Here is a 22,944-nt window from a genome sequence, read left to right on the forward strand (position 1 = left end):
ACGAATTTGTCGGCACCGGCAATCGATGGGTGGGCAACATCTGGCAGTAGCATTGCATCCAGCATGGTGACAGCTTCGCGACCGTACACCAAACGAAACGGTATAAAGTGGGTCGTTTCCTGGACGGCGGTGTTATAAGCAAATGTTGCATACGGTAGTATCTGGTCCCACTTCTTATGATCTTCGTTGGCATACATAGAAAGCATATCGGCGATGGTCTTATTGAGTTGCTCAGTAAGGCCATTCGTCTGAGGGTGGTAAGCTGTTGTTCTGCGATGACAAGTGCCACTGAGCCGCATCACTTCCTGGGTTAGAGCTGAAGTAAATGCCGTGCCTCTGTCAGTTAAAAGGATCGCAGGGGCACCGTGACGAAGGACCAGATTAAAGATGAAAAAGTTCGCAATATCAGTAGACATGCCGCTGGGAAGAGCTTTCGTCTCGCAATAGCGGGTTAGATAATCTGTGGCGACTATAATGTACCTGTTGCCCAATGATGACGTAGGAAATGGCCCGAGCAAGTCCATACCGACTTGGTGAAAAGGTACTCGCGGAGAAACAATAGGCTGCAGCAGACCGGCCGGCTTGACAGGTGGTACCTTCCGACGTTGGCAATCACGGCACGTCCTAACATAGCGCTGAACGATGGCGGCAAGCTTGGGCCAGTAGTACTTTTGTCGTACTCGTGCCAAGGTGCGCGAAAAACCGAGATGTCCGGCAGAAAGCTCGTCGTGGCATGCCTGCAAAACGTCGGTACGGAGAGGCGTTGGGACAACCAGCAGATACTGAATGTATGTGGAAGCGTAGCTTTTCTTGTAGAGGACGCCGTCACGCAAGCAGAACGACGACAGGCCACGCGTGAAAAGGCGAGGCGGCGATGAGGCGGTTCCTTCGAGGTAATCGATGAGGGGCCGCAGTTCGGTGTCGTCTCGCTGCTGTTGAGCGAGATCTGGCCTCGAGAGAGCGCCGAGAAAGACGGAGTCATCTGTTTCACTTGAAGAACACGGGTACGGTCTCGGGATAGGCATTCAGCGTCACTGTGTTTCTTGCCGGACTTGTACACAATAGTGACGTTGAACTCCTGTAAGCGGAGACTCCAGCGGGCTAACCTGCCTGAAGGATCTTTAAGGTTCGCTAACCAACAGAGTGAGAGGTGGTCGCTGACCACTTTAAACAGCCGACCATACAAATATGGCCGAAATGTTGTTGCCACCCACACGACTGCAAGGCACTCCTTTTCGGTAGTAGAATAATTCGCTTCGGAACGAGACAGGGTGCGGCTGGCGTAAACAATCACCCGCTCAACGCCTTCTTGCCACTGAACGAGAACTGCACCGAGGCCAACGTTACTGGCGTCGGTATGCAATTCTGTATCGGCCTCCTCGTCGAAGTGGCTAAGTACGGGCGTTGTTTGAAGGCGCTTGCGAAGCTCCTCGAAGGCCCTTTGCTGCTCGTCGGCCCAGATGAAAGGCTGGTCGTCCTTTAGACGAGTCAATGGTTCCGCTATTCGGGAGAAGTCGTGCACAAATATCCTGTAATATGCACAGAGGCCCAAAAACCGACGCACGGAACTTTTATCAGTGGGGGTCGGGAAAGCAGCTACGGCAGCCGTCTTCTCTGGATCAGGGCTAATTTCCTCAGCACTCACGACGTGACCCAGGAACTTGAGCTGTTGGAATGCAAAGTAGAATTTTTCCGGTTTTAGTGAGAGTCCGGCAGCGCGGATGGCATTTAGCACGGCCGTCAATCGTTTGAGGTGCTCTTCGTAGGTCGCAGAGAAAATGACAACGTCAAGGCAGACGAAGCACGTCTGCCATTTGAGGCCGGCTAGGACAGTGTCCATCAATCTTTGAAAGGTTGCGGGAGCGGAACACAAACCGAAGGGAAGCACCTTAAATTCGCACAGTCCGTCAGGAGTAATGAATGCGGTTTTCTATCGATCACATTCATCGACTTCGATCTGCCAGTACCCACTGCGTAGATCGAGCGATGAAAAGTATCGGGCGTGGCGAAGTCGGTCGAACGAGTCATCGATTCGAGGCAATGGGTAGACGTTCTTTTTCGTAATTTTGTTAAGCCTCCTATAGTCGACGCAGAATCTGAGTGCTCCATCTTTTTTAGCGACCAGCACAACTGGTGAGGCCCATGGACTTGTGGACGGCTGGATCACATCATCGTGGAGCATTTCATCAACTTGCGCCCAAATAGCCTCTCGTTCTTTCGGCGATACTCGGTAGGGGTGTTGGCGGATAGGGCGCTCGGTGGGATCAACAATGTTTTGATGTTTGGTTACAGACGTCTGTTTCACTTTGGAAGTAACGGCAAAGCAGTCACGGTAAGTGTCCAGAATTGCTTGAAGGCAGCGTTTCTGGGTAAGAGACAAAGCTGGGTTCACGTCAGTTTGAGCAGTATGTCTGTTCGATATTCAAATACGTTAGGGAGAACTTTTAAAACAACAACAACATGACTTGTAATTGCCCAAACTGCACTCACAAAGACACTTGTCGGGCAGCGTCTCAATGCACAACCGCACTGCTCCGTAAACGCTGAGTCTTTCACTTGAAGGGAGCACGCGCACGAGCGTCCCCCTCTCGCGCCACCCACCGACCACACCACACAACACACGCGCACACAGCCGTACCCCGCGGTGAAGAATAGGTGATTCCAATCCGTGTACGTCCATCCCCCGTTGTCAGTGGGATGGCCCAAATGTCGTGCCGTGAAGACCGCAGTAGCGGAGGCGGCACCCGGAATATTCAACATCCTCCCTGCCGAATGGGCGCTAGCTCATTAATTTCTGTCTTCCAACGGGTACAAAAGTACAACCTGGTAAACCAATCATACAGGATCGCGTTCTTCCATCTCGCCCAGTAAACGCCTCCGTGATGCGACCATTTCTGCGCCTGTTGGATTTCGAATGCGCAGAGCAGGCCCTCAAGTCAATCCTTTTTTTCGATCAAGGTTGCGAACAAAGCGTCGCATCCAGGCTGTGACTCGCTGTAGGCGATTCAGTTTGCTGAAGCGCTTAAATTTTATCACCGGAAGAGGTGCTTGTGCTGTGATTGTTACTGGGCTCAGCAGGCCGAGGGGACCAAGTTTCTCGCTGTGTCCTGGATCACGAAGCGTTTAGTGTTCCTGTTGATAGTAAGAAGCTCCAGCGCCGTTTTTCAGGGAATACTTCAGCTCTTCGTTTCCTCTGTCCCACTCGAGCCCCAACACTCTTGCCATGGCTGAAGTCATCGTCGCAGTGTCAGCGCAGGCATTTCCAACACCGTCAGCATCGAACTGTTGTAGGAGTTCATTGTTGGAAATACACTTTCGCAGTTTCATTCCTGCTGAGCTCAGTATTTGCTGTGCCTCCTCATTAAATTTCGTCTCCTATTCCGTGTAGCTGACTCCGGTCATCAAATTGTCGACGTAAAGGCAGCTGCCTAAGATTTGTGCGGAGTGAGAGACGTCCTCAGAGACGTTAGCCAGATGATGTCGTATGGTGGCAGCCAACATAAAGGGACTACTTGTGACGCTAAAAGGCACTCTTGTCATGCGCCAGACCTCTGTATCACCCTCTGATGAGTCCTCACATGACGCAGATGAATCACAGAATAATCGCAGTGCGTCGCTGTCCTCACTTTTGGCGCCAATATGAAGGGAGGCCTTTTCGATGTCGGCGGTCAATGCAAATTTTGTGGCATCTAAAATTCAAAACAAGCCGCAGCAGGTCGGGGTTTAGGTTCGGGCCAGTGCTGAGGGCATCGTTAAGTGACAAGCAGCCTTGTGCTTTCGAAGATGCATCGAACACTATGCGAACTTTGGTGGTAGAGCTCTCTGAACGGAAAATAACACGATGAGGCATATAATACACTCGAGACAAGGAGCTGTCGATTACGTCGGCTGGAACCTTTTCAGCAAAACCTTTATCTAGGTAGTCACGGATGGCTGCATCATAGACCATTAGCCTGCTCTTGTTGGGTCTCAGACGCCGCATCAACCTGGCCAGGCGTTCTCTTGCTACAACTTTGCTGCTGTCTAGCCCTTGGTCAAGTGCCTTCCACGGGAGGCTCGCCCCGTATCGCCCATCGGTCAACGTCAGAGAACGAGTGAAGTCTTCTCTCACCTGCTGCTCTTAGCTTCCAAGTAGGCAGCTGCTTGAGGAGATACCGAGGCTCTCCAACTCCCAGAATACTCTTAGTTCGTCTGACAGGTTGGCGTCCATGTCACAGACGCTGGTGTGCCGAACGGCAATGGTGGAACACGCCACACCTGAAGCAGACAGTCGTATCGGCCCTTGCAAGGTACAGCCGAAGTCGGTCCTGATCGCAGCCAAGGCCCCTTCCACATTCTTTACTTTTGCGTGCACGAAAGTCCAATAATAATCAGAACCTATTAAAATTTTGATGCCGTGTGTGAAGAGGCCAGTTGGTGAGATGGTGACATCCGCTAATTTCAAATCAGCCACCTCACTAATCTCAACAGCGTTTTCTGGAAGCAGCAGTTGGTCGGAGCAGATTTATTCAATTTCGAGGGCTTCGAAGCTGTGCTCCTTGCGGTCGTACTGGCCTCGTAGCCGGAGCTTCACTCGGCATCGTGTTTTCTTCATAACGTTGGTCGTGCCGACGAAAGGGTAAATTGTCACTTCCTCTTCAGCGGTCACCTCAAGATCCAGTATTCGCGAGAGCTTCTCTGTTATAAACGATCGTTGACTGCCTCCGTCAAAAAGACAGCGAGCGAGGTGTTTTCTTTTCGGTCCGTCGACCCACACCTGCGCCGTCTGCAGCAGCACGGCGTTTTTATTGCTGTTGCTAAGAGACGCTGTTGAGTGCAACCCAGTAGTGGTCTCGCCCTCGGCGTTCGGTGCCGGTGGATCACAAAGCGAGGTGATGTGTCGTCGGCCACACTTCGCGCAACGTAGTGTCCAATTCTTACACCCTTTCGTCATGTGCCCCTTCTTCGCGCATCGGTAGCACCTCCCTTCCTTTCGCAGTTTTCTTTTCTTCCCATCAATTGATATCGGAGCATTGCAATCTGCAACCTCATGCCTCTCTGAAGCGCAGAAAGGGCATCTTTCCTTGCTCGATTTGGCACCCACCTGGAGGCTGGCCGCTGAACCTTTGCCGTAGACGCTGTTGGGACGCCGTTCACTGGCTCGGTCAGGTCACGGTTGCTGAGGAGCGTTCGTGCTTCTTCCGTATACCTTTTCCCTTCTCTCCACTTCCAGGCGAACGGATTGCAAAATGGCTTGGAGACTCGAGCTGTCGAGCACGTACTTGTCTGCACTGTGGGCCTTATGGTACTCAACAGGCCATTCAGCCGGCAATACCCGAAACAAAGCCGCGCACAGCATCGCACCATAGCTGTCCGATTTGACACCTAAAGTTTCAAGTCCTGCGATGTTTCGCTGAACATGATCGTGGAGGCGTCGTAGCGCGTTGACGTCACTGAGAGCTGTAACTTTGGGAAGGTTTAACAGCTGCGTAAGGTGTTCTTGCACGAGCACGTCCTGACGCCCGAAAAGCTCTTGTAGTGTTTTTACAGCGTAGTCGTAATTCTCCGTCGCTTGGACGCCGGTCATAGCGGCCGCGGCCTTTCCTGTCAACGCTGTCCGCACGTACAAGACCTTTTCTATGCTGGTCAAGCCGTTATTCTCGTGGACTGCTTGCCGGAATTGTTGCCAGAAGGGTTGCCAGTCGAGCTTGTTGCCGCTGAATTTCTGAAGCTCGAGCTTAGGCACCCTCAGTTGTCCCGAATGGGCAGCAGGTAATCTGGACGCGGTTTCTTCTGAATTCAATGTGCTTGTTGCACAGAATTTATTTCACTGAAACGCCGAAGCTTTGTCCGCATTCGTGTCATGAGAGCTTGGCACTGACGAACGCCTTTGTATTCTTCCGCGAGGCCTTCGTCACGAACATGCGGCTCAATCAAGGCATCTAACTGTTTCAAATCTCTCGAAGCAATGTCCAACTCATCTGATATTTCCGCGAGGAGGTCTCGTTGCTGGGGGCCGAAGTCATCAGCCGTCCTTAGTCGCTCAAGCTCCTCGTTGAGTTGGTTCAGTTCGGCGCGCGTAACTTCTCGCTTTGTTTGGAGACGCTCCATCGCTGTCGTCCGTTGCAGTTGGAACGCTGGTTTCAAGTTGCCGTTGTTTCTCGCTTACTCCCGGGTTTCGGCACCAAAAAATATATGTTCGATATTCAAATACGTTAGGGAGAACTTTTAAAACAACAACAACATGACTTGTAATTGCCCAAACTGCACTCACAAAGACACTTGTCGGGCAGCGTCTCAATGCACAACCGCACTGCTCCGTAAACGCTGAGTCTTTCACTTGAAGGGAGCACGCGCACGAGCGTCCCCCTCTCGCGCCACCCACCGACCACACCACACAACACACGCGCACACAGCCGTACCGCGCGTTGAAGAATTGGTGATTCCAGTCCGTGTACGTCCATCCCCCGTTGTCAGTGGGATGGCCCAAATGTCGTGCCGTGAATACCGCAGTAGCGGAGGCGGCACCCGGAATATTCAACAATGTCCAGTGCTCTCGGGAGGGTTCTCGTTGGCCAGCGAAAGGACGCAATGGGCGGACGGCGCACTGACTTCGTCAAAATAAGCGACAGCTGTACCTTGCGGTAAATGGCGGTATTCGGCACTAAAGTTCGTTAAAAGTAGTTCAGTTCATTTATTTCTCAAGGCAAATATCCCCCGAGCGACGCTGACTTGTAGGCTCAACAATAAATTCACGTTCGTTTCCGCGCGGCCTTGCAAGGCAGGGGGTTGTTGCACTGCAATATAATAAACAAGCTGGTGCGTGGAGGTAGAGTGACATGGTCGTCGCACTGTCACTGGCCTGTCTGTGTAGTCGTCGCTGTGCTGTCTGTACACGTCGGAAATTGCGCGGTGAGTGGAAAAAGTCACCATGAAGTCACGGAGGTCGATGATTGCGTCGTTTTCTCTAAGAAAATCAAGGCCGAGAATCAGGTCCTTGGAGCACTCTGCTAGCACAACAAAGCAACACGAGAAAGTTACGTGGTGAATCTCGACGTGAGCGGCGCAAACTCCGAGCGGCGTTACCGCATGCCCTCCGGCTGTCCTTGTTGGGGCTCCGTGCCAAGGAGTCAGGACTTTTCGCAGAATGGTAGCAAGGCCATGACTCACAACGCAAAAATCAGCGCCGGTATCTACAAGGGCAGTCGTGTTGTGGTTATCAACGACGATCGGTATCTCGGCGGCATGTAGCTCACCGTCAACAAAGTGCGGTGTGTCAGGGATCGTCGGGCTGACTGGTCGTTCGTTGCGTCGAATTACGGCGTCGAAGGTAAAGTTCTGTGATCGTCGGGAGGTCGTCGGTCTCGTTGGTCGTGCGGTGCGTCGATTGGGGGCGTCGGAGGAAAGCTTCGGCGATCGTCGAAAAGTGGTCGGACTGTTGGTCTGAGCGAAGGGTCGGAGGTCGGTCTGTGTGATCGAATCGGTGAACGGAGGAAGTTGGTCGTAGTGTCCATCGACGGCGGCCCTACCCCCGAGGGTCGCCGTCTTCAGTTTTCCCGGTGCGGACTTCGGGACTGCCTGAGGAAAGAACGGCGGCTGGTTGAAAACTGTCTGGGCGGTGGTGACCTGGACTGGCTTCGCTGGAGGGACGCAGGTGGGACGTGGTCGCTGAGATATTGGTCGATGTCCCGAGGTCGTTCGCCATAGCGCAGCCGAGGGGCATCCGGGGAAAATCCGCGCAAGCCCATCCGACGGTACGGGCAGTGGCGCAGAACGTGACCGGCTTCGCCGCAGTGAAAGCACAAAGGCAGATTGTTCGGCGTGCGCCACGCGTGTGCTTTGCGAACGGGTGGTCGAGCTTCAGGCACACCAGTCGAAACTGGATATTGGGGTGGAGGACGAGCGGGAGGAGCAGGGTTGCAGGGTTCCAATGGTTCAGGCGCAGGGGTACGCAACACGTCGCTGTATGTCATGATCTGTGGCGCAGGCGGCTGGGGTGACGGTACTGATGGCACTGCTTGGCGGAGCTCTTCGCGCACAGTATCCGAGATGACCCCAACACGTGGATGTTCGAGAGAGGGCAGCTTTTGCAGCTCTTCGCGCACGATGCTTCGGATAAGTTCGCGAAGGGCTTCCCTGTCGTTTCCGGCCATTGGCAAGCGGAAGTCTACGGCAGCGATGTTCGCAGAGCGATCAAAATGTAAAAATCGCTGATGCAAGGCACGCTCGATGCTTGTTGCGTCTTTCGTAAAATCACCAACAGTACGTGGAGAGTCACGTACAAGGCCAACGAACAGCTGCTCCTTGACGCCTTGCATAAGGTAGCGCACCTTCTTTACCTCCGACATGGACGGATCCGCCCGGATGAAAAGGCGAGTCATTTCTTCCACAAACATGGCGACGCTTTCATTTAGGCCGTTGTGCTCGGGACTGTAGAGCGAGTTCGGCCATCTCTTTTTTTGCATCGTTGCCGAAAGTTGCGAGCAGCTGCTGCCGGAAATCCTGCCAGGTGGAAATGGTAGCCTCATGGTTTTCGAACCCCATCTTGGCGGCGTCTTCTAGTGCGAAATAAACATTCTGCAATTTTCGCTCCTTGTCCCACGCATTAAACACAGCGACCCGGTCGTAGCAGGTCAGCCAGTCCTCAACGTCTTCGAACTTGTCGCCATGAAACGGCGTGGGCATACGTGGAGTATGGCAGATCACCTGCTGGGCACTCACGGGGAGCTGAGTGGTAGTCTGAATTGCCGCTGTAGTTATCGCGGTTCACGGTGGGGAAACAAGAGGACCACACTCGGGTGCTAAGCTTGTCACGCGACGGCTCGCCTTATGCACAGGTGTCGTGTCCACGGTGTGTAGATGGGCGTACGGGGCAGCCAGAGGCTCTTCTTACGTGGGATCTATCCCGCACCTCCACCAAAAATGTCACAGAAGCCAGTGAAACTGGTTCAGCAGGTTTACTTAGGACTTATTAAAAGCACCGGCAAGATCAGGCACGGAACCGACTGGCGGGCGAGCACCGAGAGCGAAGAAGACGAGCGCGTGCAGGTCTCCCGAGCTCGCCACATGGCGGCGCCAGTACGATAACATTGCGGCAATATCTCGCTCGCACCTGCTCATGTTAGAATCTCCGGCGATAAGCACCTGGGCCTTCTCTCTCCCAACTGTTGGCGCCTGCTTTCGGTTATCTGTGTCCCTATCTCTGAAAATTTCATTCTTCTTTACTTCTTCCTTTTTCCGGCTTCTTAGGAGCTGCTTCTAAATAACTTTGTCGGTTCAGATCAGCCTGACCTACTTTGCTTATGCCTTCCATGCCAGTGCTGGTCCCAGCCACATGGCCCGCACTGGAACGTAAGTCCTCGTTGGTTCCAAGTATAAAGTCGACCACTTTTTTTTTCAATTCGAGGAAGCTGTCCAAGCAGTTTCTGATTTTCTGCCCTTAACAAACGTACTTCATTTTCTAAATCATCCACACGAGACACTAAACTGCCCCTTTTTTGATCAAATCTATCTAGTCGCGCACTCAGTACGCAACACCGACACAAAAAGTCGCTGCCTTCCGCTTCGCCTACAGAGTCAAAACGCATTTCCTTGAGGTTAACCTCCGCCTCACACTGAGTACACTTTATTTTCTTTTGATTGCACATCTTAAGCATGTATCAACTGAACTATATCCATTACGAATTCTCAGAATATACAAATTGCCAAAAGAAGGCACAAGAAACGACTAGCAAACACGCGTTAAAAGCAATACTGCCATGCAAATAGCCTAGAAAAAAAATATTTATCTAAACAAGACAGATAAAGAATGAACGCCGAGAAAATCTAGCTGCCGGCACGAAAAACCAGGCCGCTAGGACAAAGAGCTAAAATCTATTCTTGAGGCTGCACCTAACCTAACAAGCTGGAAACAAAATAAAGTTAATAAAAGAAAGAACACATCCAATTGACGCTCCGGAAGCTCCCGCTGTCGCCAGTCCGTCCGTTTCCGGTAGCCACGTGCAATCGGAGGGTAGCCACGTTTCTGGTAGCCACGTGCACAGAACTATGGTTGCTGTGCACCCTCTATATAAGTATATCTCCCAGCACTTTCACGTACGCCTCGTCTACACCCTGATTTCGCAATGCCTGTATGACCGCCGAAATTTAGACGGAGTCAAATGCTTTTTTTTAATCAATTTCGAAATTCGTAATCGTAATTCGTAGCGATTTCGTAATCAAATGCTATTTGGCAAGCACTCGCAGATTATGACTAGCAGCTTACCGGTATCGCTCAAGAGGAAAGTATACAACAGTTGCATCTTGCCTGTACTCACCTATGGGGCTGAAATGTGAAGGCTAACCAAAAGAGTTCTACTTAAGTTGAGGACAACCTAGAGGGGTATGGAACAAAAAATGGTAGGGGTGACAATAAGAGATAGGAATCGTGCAGTGTGGGTCAGAGAAATAACTCAAGTTACCGACATTCTAGTGGAAATTAAGAAGAAATGGACATGGGCAGGACATGTAGCGCGAAAAGAGGATAACCGAAGGTCGCTGAGGGTAACAAACTGGATTCCAAGGAAAGGAAAGCGTAGCAGGGGGCGGCAGAAAGTTAGGTGGGTGGATGAGATTAAGAAGTTCGCAGGGGTCAAGTGGATGCAGCTAGCACAGAACCGGGTTAAGTGGGGAAATGTGGGAGAGGCCTTCGCCCTGCCGTGGTTATAGTCAGGCTGATGATGATGATTATGTATAAGGGCTGGTTATTTTCCGAGAATTTTTCTGTCACCTGGTCGATGGTATGGATATGATCGATAGTAGAGTATCCCTTCCGAAAATTTGCTTGATATTTTGCTTGCTTGCAGTCTAAAGTTTTCCAGATTCTATTAGCGATTAATTTGGTAAATACCTTATACGTAAGAGCCGGTAAGCTAATTGGTCTGTAATTTTTCAAGTCTTTAGCGTCCCCTTTCTTGTGAATTAAGATGTTTGCGTTCTTGCATGGTTCCGGTATCGTCGATGACACCAGACAATGCGTATACAGGGAGGCCAGTTTTTTCGGCACAAGTTTTTACGGAGCACTAAAAAAAGTATTCCACCCGGACGTGCAGAGTATTATTCATTCCAACCGGAAGAAATTTCACTCTACTGACACCGAGCACCAGCCGTTCACAAAGCATTGCTTTGGTTAACCGTGAGTTAGTAATTTAACCATGAGTTAATATTTCTCCTCAGTTTTCACCCACGAACCTCCCTTGAACACACAATCATTTACAGATTCAAATTTTTCTCAGATGCCTCCAGTTTGCATGAAAAAAGATGGTATTTTAAAAATAATCGATAATCTTAAAACATCAAGCGCACCTGGGCCTGATGATATACCTACGAAAAAACTTAAAGGTACTAAGCACATGTCTAGTCAATTCCTAAAAGCAATCTTTGAACAATCTGTATCAACGGGAGAATTACCTAAAAATTTTAAAATAAAGTTTTGCAGGTGTTCCACGCTGGTAACCGACCCATACAATTATTGCCCCATTTCCTTGACATGCATTGTCTGCAAACTTCTAGAACACCTAATATATTCACAAGTCGCAGCGCACCTCAATCATAACTTCAAGTAATTTCATTGAAACGTCTCCAGGAACGTTTTGGAGATATATGTCAAAGCCGAAATCTGGCATTCACTCTGAAATGGGGAACCAAAACTATCGTCAGTAGCTTACAAATGTCCTGCCTCTTAAATGACTATTTTGAATTAGTTTTCATTTGGGGCAACGGATATACGCCCCAGACAGAACTTTGTAATAACCAGTCTTCACCAGAGGCTAATAAGACAAGACGGAGTTCTGAATTTACTGCTTCATCTGTACGAATAGAAATATCCGGGTCTGATCAAATTCTAAATGCTTTTTTGAAATGGCATACCGAATGGTGTGTTTTATCTTTTCGAAATCACTTGAATGTGGTGATGCTCCTAATGACTTGAAACTGGATAAGGTAATACCTATTTACAAACAAGGTCCAAATAATGATGTCACTAATTACCGACCAATCTCCTTGAGAAGTAGGTGTTGCAAGAGGTTAAAGCATATTTTAGCCAACTATTCATTGAAATTTGTAGAAGAAATCGCATTCTAGGGAAAACGAAGCATGGTTTTCGGCGGGCCTACTGTCATCAACGCTCAAGTAGCACGCAATACGTGGCGCCCACCTGGGGCCCGTATGCGCACGTTGGTCTTGGGCAACCACGATAACACACATGAGGGCCCCCTTTAGGGATCAAGTGGGCAAGCCCAATTCGGGCTTGCCCCTGCTTTTTTCATCTGGGCCTCATATAGGGGTGGAAAGGGCTAACTTAGTACATTTTCCCACATCTGGCCCTCAAGGGCCCCGATCGGGGAATTTTAGGGCCGATGCAAGGAAAATGTGGGCTTTGTGTGGAAAAAGCCTGGGCTAATCTAATTGGGGCTGCCCGCTCAAAAGCGCAAGAGGTCCCGCATGGGCCGCGGTATGCCCACGCATTTCCTACATGGGACCCTTGAGGGCTTCTCGAGGGAAGGTCAAACGGAAATGTAGGTTTCATGCAGAAAATTCTTGGGCTGCCCCAAATGCGGCTGCCCATCAAAAACCTAGATAATTTCCGCATGGCTTGTAGCGGGGCAGGAAAGTGCTCCTTTACGCTTCTGCCCGCATCGGACTCTTGCAGGACACTTTGAGGCATATCCGATGCAAATGTGGGCCTAAAGCGAATAATAGACGGGCTAGCCCAAATGGGGCTGCCCACTCAAAAACTGAATAGGTCCCGCGTGGTTTGCATGCGGGCTGAAAAGCGGGCATGCCTCCACGTCGCCCACATGGGTATTTCTTGGGTTAATTGCGGGCAAATGCAACATATTGTTACGTCTCCTTCGGACACCCGATGCTCTGCTGCTCATCGCCCGAACATCCAGCCTCTCACCATCAACGCCTACAAAAGTGAGCACTCTCGTTCTCCTCGTCGACCACATGCAGAGCATGAAGCGTTTAAACCAAGCGACGATGAGCCTTATTTATCGAATGAACGTGAGCCGCCAGTCTGTTATGCCTGTGGAATGATCGGCCACATTTCGCGTTTTTGCCGCTATCGCCGTCCGTACCAGCAGTACCGCCGACAGTGGGTGAACTCCCGTACAAGTTTTCCTGCTGGCAATGATGATTCATATAGAAGAACACCTGGCCGGAATGAGTACGGTACAATAGCTAGACGACAAGAACGCAGAATGGTGCTGAACCGAAACGAATCCCCGGCCTCTGACCGTAGCCTGACACCACCATCCCGGCGCCTACGACGCTCCCCTTCTCCCCGACGACGGTCGCCACCTCCGGGAAACTAGTGAGTGCGGCCGATGGAGGTGAAGTCGCAAATGATTCTAGCTTACCCATGCCTCTGCCCATTTCGATGTTAAAGAACCGAATTGAAGTGTTTGTGGATGGTTTACGTAATATGGCGTTGTTGGACACAGGTGCAACGATTTTTATTATAAGTCTAGCTTTTAAAAACTGCCTTGGTCGTAAAATTATGTTTACATGGGATAGTGCGACAACATTGTGTGGTGTTGGTGGCGAACCGCTTAACCCACTTAGAGTCTGTTCCGTGAATCTTGCTATCGCCAGCCACACATTCCGAACTGAATTCGCTGTACTTGCTCGATCAACGCATGACGTAATTCTTGGACTTGGTTTTCTGGAGAAATGTGGGGCCACTCTCGACTTTCGCAACGGAGACATTTTTGTGAGCACTCGAATTGAATTTGCTTTGCGTGAAAATTCGCGGACCAATCCTAGCACACTACCGGTTTCGGATGACACAGTCATTCCTGCAATGTCAACAGAGTTTATAAGTTGTTAGTTCCAGCTGTGCCAGTGATGCGTTCGACGCTGTGGTTGAACCACTCACCCTCAACTGCGCGAAGAAAAATATTCTAATTCCCCACTGCATCATATCAGTCATGAATGGCCATTCTTTTTTGTGGACGACTAACTGCTCTAACGAACCTGTTGTAGTAATATATTCGTACTCCATGCGGTAAAAATAAGATAAGCCCAATTGAGGCTGCCCATGAAAAGCCGCAATTGGCCCCAAATTGGCCGTAGGCGGGCTTACCGCACTGAAACGTCTTCGCCTTATATTTCAGGAACCATTTTATTTATGTAATTCATCTTATACCGCCCGCTAATTGCATCTTCTGGATTTTTCACATAAACATTCTATGCATATCCGCGCCATGAATAAAGACTATCTAGTTTTACTCTAAAACTGCGTTAATTATGCAGTATAGGCTCACAAATATGCAGCAGTAACTGTTCCACTTTACGAGTATGTACTGAACTACCTCAAAATTTTTCCTGCCCCCTTATTATTCTACATACATCACCGAAATAACTATTCAGACCAACATTTGGGGGCTGATGTGGGCCAGCCCACAGAATTGTAGTGAATTGGGAATAAATTTCTTCTATGTTACTGAGTGTCGAATACAAGATCACTAAATAGTGCTGAATGTTTCACACTTGATGATTAATGGAACTTGGGCAGCCCGGAAAATACCAGATTCAACACATGAGGGCAGCACGGGGGCAAGCACGAAACGGAATGGCCTCCGCAAAGCCCGCGCCGGAACAATTGAGGTATTGGAGAGATTAATCGACATAAAAATTAAAGCCTTAATCAATGGGGCGGCACTGCCTTCATAACCGTAGGACCCATTATTGATTCTGGTATGCTGCCCATATTCAGCTATCAGGGCTGAATGCGGGCAGCCCTATTTGGGCTGCCCACACGGGTTCAGATTGGGACCAATCGCCAGATTGGGAAAAACTGGGCAGCCCATGTGGGCCCCCTCTGGGTACGTATTGCAAATCCCACATGAGGCGCGCATGGGCTGCCCTCACAGGCCCAACGTGGGCCCCCACGTCATAGCCCATTTTGTGCTACCTGGGAGCTTACCAATCAAACTGACGAAACTATTGACATGAAGAGCCAAATAGATATATTATTGTTACATATATGCCATCTCAGAAGGCAGAAGAAGATAACGAACAGAGACAGAAGACGAAGTGATAGCAACGGTTGGTGCTAGGAGAAGATTGACGCTGCTGTGTTTCTATGTGCTGTGTCTTCTTGGACTAACTTTCATGGACTAACCTTGCCACGTATCATTTTGGTGGAGGTGACTAAAGATCCCCGCGTGCACAGATAAGTCCATTTAGGCAGCCAAAAGCTGGATTTGCGCACTGGCTGTTACCTACCTGAAATCGCAAAGTCAACAACGGCCACTATGACCTCTGAGGCAGCTCCTACCACCGCAGCAATATCGGCTCAGCCACTCGTCCTCACCAAAATCCGCCACCCTCCCACCTGTAATGGCGAAGGCAAGACAGATGTTGACGATTCGCTGGATGAATACGAGCGCTGCAGCAGGAACAATCACTGGGACGCGACCATCATGCTGACGAATCTCATTTTCTATTTGGCAGCAACCGCTCGCACGTGGTTCCAAACTCACAAGCATGAGCCTAGTGACCTAGAAGAATTGCAAACAAAAGCTTCACGACTTGTTCGGGAAGCCCATTGGACGGGCTCTCGCAGCCAAAACCGAACTTTCGTCTCGGTCCCAATCCACCACAGAGTCCTACCTTACATACACTCAAGACGTGCTCGCATTGTGTCGCAAGGCGAACAGCTTTATGCTGGAAAGTGAAAGGTAGGGCACATCCTCAAGGGCATCGCAGATGACGCTTTCAACATCCTCTTCTGCATGAATTGGTGTACCGTCGACTCGGTGCTTCAAGTCTGCCGACGATTCGAGCAGCCTAAACAACGACGCCTGGTACATCACTTCGAACACCTTCCGAACACGGCAGCTACATGATCCTGCGATGATCTGGCTCCTCTGCAACAGCCTTCTCATTCCACAACTACGACTCGAATCGTGAGGCGAGAACTTGAGGCCTTAGCTCATGCACCACTCCGATCTCCACTGCCCGACACCGTGGCCGTGATACAGGCTGTTGTCCGCCAGGAACTTGCAAACGTCGGTCTTACCTCCAATCCTGTACCGCCCTCGTCACCATCGCATCCTGTTCAGGTAGTGGCTGCTGCAACCACTAGCCAAGTTCCCTCCCGTCGCTACGTTGGTCGCAATTCTGCAGAGTAGCGCACCTCAGACGACACGTCAATTTGTTTTATTTGCTGTCGATCCAACCACACTTCACGTTATTGCCGCAGTCGCACCTTTCCCACGCCTCATTCTTATTACAACGCTGACCGTCAGTACTACTACTATGAACCTCGACGCTACCCTGCCAAACCTGAAGAGCTGCGCCCCGCATATAATGGCCTTGGACACTTCTCTCCTCACGCAGATGAACCTCACACTGAAGCCGTCTCAAGTGTCCGTCACTCCAGCCGATCTCCATCTCCACGGCCATGCCGATCCCGTTCGCCGGTGCCTCGTCGCAGCTCCTCCCCATTATACGCCGGCACCTACTCGGGAAACTAGCGAGTGCAGCGCCCACGAGTGACCCTGCATTACCGACCCGGACTGTCAACTCGGAACTGATCCTCGCACCCAGACGTAGCCTCATTGACATTCTTGTGGACGGAGTCTCAGTTTCTGCCCTTATTGACACTGGCGCCCAATATTCCGTCCTAAGTTCCTCGCTCCGTCAAAGCCTCCACAAAGTTCTCACACCCGCTTCCTCATCTGCCGTTGTGATTGGTATGTGTACAGCGAGAAATACCATTGCCGACCGCCACATCCATGTGCTATTTACGGTCCTCACTCGTTGCCTTCACGACGTTATATTCAGTTCAGTTCAGTCGTTCAGTCGTGCCCGACTCTTTGTGACCCTATAGACCATGTCACACCACGCTTTCCGGTCTCTTACTATCTTCCTAACATCACATAACTTCATCTGCAGCGCCTCGAGGATGCCGTCTAACCATCGCGTTCGCTGCCTACCCCTTCTCCGGCGACCCTCAACCTTTCCCAACATCAAATCTTTCTCCAGCGACTCCTCTCTTCTCATCAGATAATATTAGGACTCCACTTTTCAACTGCACATTCCACGCTCATTGACTGCTCTTCTGGACTGCTTCATCTAGATCTGCCACTCTGTCCTAACAAACAGGCCTCTGATACTTCAACGCTCAGTCTCCGCTCCGCTACATTTACTCGCCTGCCTCCAGAAGCTGCAGTGAATGTGTTCATGTCGCCTTTCCCCTCCGTTCCTGATGGCGACTACGTTGCTTCCCCATAACCGACGTGACTCTGCAGTGTGGAATCGCTCTCCCTCATAATATCGTGCACGTAGAAAATAGCAACGCATATATTCCAGTCTAAAACTTCGGCCTTTTTCTGCACGTTTTTCCTGGGGGCATTACTCTCGCCGAACAGACTCCACTGTCTGACGTCACAGTAGCCGCTCTTTTACATGACCCTACTCCTAGAGTTTCGACATGACCTGCACAGTCCCTACCTCCGGAGGCCCGCATATCAGGAATGGTTGCACCTAACTTGCGCCCTGATCGTGCTACAGAACTTACGAGCCTTCTGGCTTCATACAGCGATATTTTTTATTTCGGCGATTGCCCCTTGGGACAAATGTCCCTCGTTACACATCGCATCGATACCGGAGACGCCCGCCTAATTCACAGACGACCTTACCAAGTCGCAATTTCTGAATGTCGTGTCATACAAGACGAAGTGGACAAGATGTTAACAAAAAACATTACAGAACCTTCGAACTGCCCCTGGGCGTCACTTTTCGCGCTTGGAAAAAAGAAAGATAATACTTGGAGGTTCTGCGTTGATTACCGACACCTCATCTAAATTACAAAGAAGGACGTTTATCCACTACCCAGAATAGATGATGCCCTCGACTGCTTGCACGGCGCCAGCTATTTCTCTTCCATTTATCTTCGTTCCGGTTATTGGCAGATCGCAGTCGACAAACGGAACCGAGATAAGACCGCTTCGTCACTTCCGATGGCCTGTAGCAATTCAAGGTGATGCCTTTTGGCTTGTGTAATGCGCCCGCAACATTCGAGCGCATGATGGGCTCTCTCCTGCGCGGCTTGAAATAGATGACGTGCTTGTGCTATCTCGATGACCTCATTGTATTTATTATACGTTTGAGAGTCATCTACATCGCCTTGATGCCATTCTTGTAGTCTTCCAAAGAGCTGGCCTTCAGCTGAACTCGAAGTGGTGTAGCTTCGGCCGACGTCAACTCGAGGTCCTTAGACACTTAGTCGAAACCCCGGGCGTTCAACCCGACCCCGACAAAATTCGTGCTGTAAGTGCATTTCCTACACCTTTCTGTACCAGTGGCGTGCGTAGTTTTCTTGGGCTCTGCTCCTAATTTTGGCGGTTTGCCTCCAACTTCGCTGAGACGGCTCGTCCCCTCACCACAGTTCTGAAGGACGACGTTCCCTTTGCTGGAACCAAGAACAATCTCAAGCCTTTTCTGCGCTCATTGCGGCTCTCACCAACCCGCCCGTCCTTGCACACTTCAACCCCATGGCACAAACGGAGGTTCGCACAGATTCCAGTGGTCACGGTATTGGTGCCATTCTCGCCAACAGCTAACGGGTCGCACTTTCGTCATTGCTTATGTCAGTCGCCTCCTTTCTGTGGCTGAGCGGAATTAGTCGATCACAGAACGTGAGTTTTAGCCCTCGTGTGGGCCAATACAAAGTTGCGCCCTTACTTGTTTAGCCGCCCGTTCTTCATCCCCGACCGCCACGCCTTATGTTGGCTTTCAAGACTGAAGGACCCTACTGGTCGCCTAGGGCTTTGGGTCCTGCGCCTCAGGAATACGCATTTTTGTCGTCTACAAGTCCGGCCGGCTGCACGCTGATACCGATTGCCTGTCCCGCAACCCGGTGATCTGCCGCCTGAAAGCGAGTGTGGCGATGACACTTGTGTGTTGTCCATCTCTGACCTTTCAAACATTCGCCATGAGCAGCGCTTAGATTACAAGCTTTGCACCATTATATTGCGCCTTAGCACAGACCACCCTGACGCTTCGCCTGCTGTGTTTGTGCTCCACAACGGCACCTTATATGCGCGGAATATGCGACCAGATGGCGCCGAGCTTCTGCTCGTAGTCCCCGAACACCTGGGTGCCACGGTTCTCAACAGCTACACGACGCGCTCACTGCGGGCCATCTTTGTGCATCTCGTACGTACGACAGCGTCCACCGGCGCTTCTTTTGAGCAGGGCTCTTCCGCTCTGTTCGTCGTTACGTGGCCTCTTGTGACCGGCGTCAGCGACGAAAAAAGCCCTCGGTTGTGCCTGCTGGATCCCTGCAGCAGATCGATATCCCGATTAACCCGTTTTTCCGAGTTGGCCTTGATCACTTCGGCTCGTTCCCTCTGTCTGTTTCGGGGAATAGATGGATTACGGTTGCCACGGACTAATCTACGCGCTACGCTGTCACACGAGCAATACCCACCAGCTGTGCAACTGATGTGGCTACGTTTCTTCTCCACGACGTCATCCCGCTCCACTGTGCGCCACGTCAGCTGCTCACTGATCGTGGCCGCTGCTTTCTTGCCCGAGTAGTCGACGAAGACCTCCGGTACTGCTCCATTAAGCACTATTTCGCCACCGCTAACCATCCACGAACGAACGGCCTCACCGAACGCCTCAACCACACGCTCACAGACATGCTATCAATGTACGTATCGTATGATCGCCGTGATTGCGATATCACTTTGCCATTTGTAACATTCGCTTATAATTCTTCCTGTCAGTATACAATGGGCTACTCCCCCTCCTATCTTCTTTTCGGCCGTGACCCTTCACTTCCGTTTGACAGCGTACTGCCTCACACCGCTAACGCCAGTTACTACGTTCGTGACGCCATCTCCCGAGCTGACGCCGCCCTTGTTATTGCTTGCCTCCGACTGGCTTCAACTCAAACCGCACAAAAACGACGCCATGATACTCGTCATCAGGATGTCCACTACTCTCCGGACTCTCTCGTCTTGCTCTGGACTCCCGCTCGTCGAGTTGGGCTGTGTGAGAAGCTCTTGCCGCGCTACACAGGCCAGTCACTTCCGTGACATACGATATCACCTCTGTGCATCCGCTGCAACAGTTCGCTTTGCCGCGTACCGATATCATTCATGTCGCCCGCATGAAGCCTTATATCTCCAACTGCAGTTCTCCGACATACTACGCACCGGTACTGTGCTTTTCGCGGCGGGGGTAGTGTTACATATATGTCATCTCAGAAGGCAGACGAAAACAAACAGAGACAGAAGACAAAGTGATAGCAACGGTTGGTGCTAGGAGAAAGTAGACGCTACTGTGTTCCTGTGTGCTGTGTCATCATGGACTAACCTTCGTGGACTAACCTTGCCAAGTATCAATATTTGTCCACTTCCGTAAAGAATTTGATAGAATACCTCACAGGAAACTTCTCATATAATTGGATTCTTTTCTTTGTGACTCTCCGTTAATAAAATGGATTGACACATATCTGTCACATAGGGTAAATATGTGTCATTGAAGTTGGTTTCCAGTACCTACAAACCCATTCGATTCGGTGTGCCTCAGAATTCAGTAATAGGTCCTTTATTGTTCTTCATTTATATAATTGATATGGGCTCAGAGTTTTTGCCTAGAGGGGCGATAAAGCATTGTTTATTTATTTATACATACTGCAGCGCAATGTAGCGCTATAGCAGAAGATGGTGATTAAGAAATACATGCATGAAAGATTGCGAAGTGATCAATGTTGGAATACTGTACTAAAATAAATACAAGTTACAATGCACATATTCAGTGGAAGGTTACAGGCATGCATACGAATATTTATCCACCTTGAAATGGCTGTTACAAAACTGTCGAGATCAAAGAAGCAAATGTTCCCGGGTAAATGCATTCGACGATTGAATGGTGCTTGGAATATATTGAGTTTGAGCGTATTATTACGTGAGTAAAAAGACATCAAGTTAAGTTCGTGATGATTTCTGGTTGATATTTCTGGAGCTAATGTACTGTGATTGGACGAGAGTGTCGATGAAGAACTGATTAAGCAATGCAAGAAAGTTGGCAATTCGATATGGCGATGTGCAGAATGCGTTGTTTGTTTCAGGGAGGGAAATGCCGAAGAGGGTGAGAAATAGCGGTCATAACGGCGAGAAATAAAACGCACTGCTTTCATTTGCACAGCCGCTAAATAATTAATCTGCGATCGTGTATATGGATTCCAAACAATAAAAGCATAATCTAAAACTGGATGAATTAGTGATCAGTAGCTTTATATCTACAGGGGAATTAGTTATTGTAAGCTGAAGAAAGCTTAACTTTTTAACTACTTTGTTACAGATGTAATCAATGTCATTAGTCCAAGATAAATCATGCATGAAAATGACACCATACATTTATACTCGGACACAATCACTACAGTACAGCCCTGAAATGAATAACTAAAAATGATGGAGGCAATTTGTTAGAGAACGACATCAGGACAGTTTTATCAGAGTTAATTCTCATCTGTCATTATTGCACCAAGTACAAAGCCTACCAAACAATTCTTGTAAACAAAAATGGTGATTGTAACAATTAATCGCTTCCTATAAAACGCAGTCATCAGCGTATGTTAGAAGAAATGTTACAAGGCCAATTATTTATGTATATTAAAAAAAACTAAAGGCCCGAGGACGGATTCTCGAAGGACCCCTGATGTGACATTAATTGAAGCAGAGTCAGCAGAGCTGTAAGAAACGAACTGGGAGCGATGGGTTAGGAAGCTGGAAATACAATTAACTGTGCAGTGCTATTTAGCATAGCAATTCGTTTATCTATAAGTTTAGAATGCAGTACGGTATCAAATGCCTTTGAGAAATCAATAAAAATAGCATCAAACGGTTTAGCAACATCAAGGTTAAGTGAAATGTCATACTTGAATTCAGCCAACTGTGTTATTGTACTAAACCTGCGTCTAAACTCGTGCTGCCGGTTAAAGGGTAACTTGTGAGATTCAAAAGATAACGTGATGTGCTTATAAGTGATATCTTCTAACATTTTGCACGATTGGGACGTCAGTGATATCGGCCTATAGTTAGGCAAAAGCTGTTTATCACCTAATTTAAAAAGAGGTACCACTTTGGGTAGCTTCAAAAAATACTTGAACTGTAGCGAGCGTTACGGACTTTTTATATATTACTGCCAGATATTTCAATGACCGCAATGGTTGGCGAACCAGGAACGCATCAGGAACGCCATCCGGACCTGTGCATTTCTTCATATTCAAGTTTAGAATAAGATTTAAAATTCCGGAACTGCATATTGACACGTGCATTACAGGTGAAGAAGAAGAAGGAGCGCAATCGGTAGAAGTAGAGGACGTTGAAGTGTCGGCCCGTTCCTGTTGCCCGCGTTACTGATTCAGCTCTCTCGGTGCCCTCGTTCAGCGGTTGCAGTAATTCTTTAGTGTAACAACCGCTACACATCTGGTGGAGTCGAGCTGGGTACGCTTCCCAACCTGCGTACGCCTACCAGATAGAAACACGGATCTCACACTGGTCCATCAGCGCCCAAGCCGCCGCCTTCGCGGCCAGTCACCTGAATTCGGGCCTCTTACCACCTCGACGAGGACGACGCAGCCTCGACCGCCTGTTCCACCAAAAATGGCTACAGATAGCTGGTCTCCGGCGCCCATACGCCGCGAACACCGCCATCTTTCCACGTCGACGTGTACGAGTATGCGGAAGACTGGCTTGACACTTTCGATGGGGTCGCCCGCTACAACGGTTGGAGCGACGACCGTAAGCTCCACAACGTGTATTTTGCACTAGAGGACTCCTCAAGGACATGGTGCGAGACGCATGAGAGTAACCTGTCCACCTGGAGACATTTCGCCAAAATCTCCTAGCTACATTCCCCAACGCCAACCGCCGGGAGAAAGCTGAAGCTGCGCTTCAT

General features: G+C 49.7%; 1 pseudogene; it reads right to left on the reverse strand.

Moving 5' to 3' along the window:
• Nucleotides 1-22,944, reverse strand: part of LOC146172009 (transient receptor potential cation channel subfamily M member-like 2) — a 765,506-nt pseudogene that overhangs the window by 494,585 nt on the left and 247,977 nt on the right.

Source organism: Amblyomma maculatum, unplaced genomic scaffold (assembly GCF_055883805.1).
Source record: "Amblyomma maculatum isolate TAMU_Amacu unplaced genomic scaffold, ASM5588380v1 scaffold_15, whole genome shotgun sequence".
Taxonomy (NCBI): Eukaryota; Metazoa; Arthropoda; class Arachnida; order Ixodida; family Ixodidae; genus Amblyomma; species Amblyomma maculatum.